The following is a 1,361-nucleotide window of genomic DNA, read 5'->3' as shown; positions in this document are numbered from 1 at the left end:
GGAATCATGTAGTAACCAAAAAAGTGTTAAACAAATCCAAATATATGTTATATTTGAGATTCTTCAAAGTAGCCACCCTTTGCCTTGATGACAGCGTTGCACACTCTTGGCATTCTCTCAACCAGCTTCATCAGGTAGTCACCTAGATTGCATTTAAATTAACAGGTGTGCCTTGTTAAAAGTTAATTTGTGGAATTTCTTTCCTTCTTAATGCGTTTGAGCCAATCAGTTGTGTTGTGACAAGGTAGGGTTGGTATACAGAAGATAGCCCTATTTGGTAAAAGACCAAGTCCATATTATGTCAAGAAAAGTTCAAATAAGCTGTCGAGAAACAACAGTCCATCATTACTTTAAGACATGAATGTCAGTCAATACGGAACATTTCAAGAACTTTGAAAGTTTCTTCAAGTGCAGTTGCAAAAACCATCAAGCGCTATGATGAAACTGGCTCTCATGAGGACCGCCACAGGAAAGGAATGACCCAGAGTTCTACGTTCATTAGAGTTACCAGCCTCAGATTGCAGCCCAAATAAATGTATCACAGAGTTCAAGTAACAGACACATCTCAACATCAACTGTTCAGAGGAGACTGCATGAATCAGGCCTTCATGGTCGAATTGCTGCAAATAAACCACGACTAAAGGACACCAATAATAAGAAGAGACTTGCTTGAGCTAAGAATCATGAGCAATGGACATTAGACCGGTGGAAATCTGTCCTTTGGTCTGATGAGTCCAAATTGGAGATTTTTGGTTCCAACCGCTGTGTCTTTGTGAGATGCAGAATAGGTGAACGGATGATCTCCGCATGTGTGGTTCCCACCTTGAAGCATGGAGGAGGAGGTGTGATGGTGTTGGGGTGCGTTGCTGGTGACACTGTCTGTGATTTATTTACAATTCAAGGCACACTTAACCAGCATGGCTACCACAGTATTTTGCTACGATACGCCGTCCCATCTGGTTTAAGCTTAGTGGGACTATAATTTGTTTTCAACAGGACAATGACCAAACACACCTCCAGGCTATGTATGTGGCATTCAATGTTAGACATGAGTAATCCAACCAGTCAGCTATTTTGTCCATTGTTGCTGTACGTTTATGAGCTGTTGCTTTGTCTTGGCATGGACATATAGACTATGTCGTCTGTACACATAATCATTTTTATCTGGGGTCATACAGAGTTCATTTATGTCTACACTGAATAAAAGTGGGCMCAAAATGGATCCTTGAAGACCCTAATATAGCAGTCAGAGGATATTGAGAGTTGGTTAATTTTGGTCAGATAGGATTCCATCCATCTGTTTACACTAGCTGATAGGTTGTGGGTTGACCGTTTGGATAGCAGCACACTGTGGTTCTGTT

This window comes from Salvelinus sp. IW2-2015, unplaced genomic scaffold, assembly GCF_002910315.2.
Source record: "Salvelinus sp. IW2-2015 unplaced genomic scaffold, ASM291031v2 Un_scaffold4164, whole genome shotgun sequence".
Taxonomy (NCBI): Eukaryota; Metazoa; Chordata; class Actinopteri; order Salmoniformes; family Salmonidae; genus Salvelinus; species Salvelinus sp. IW2-2015.
This window is presented reverse-complemented; position numbering follows the sequence as displayed.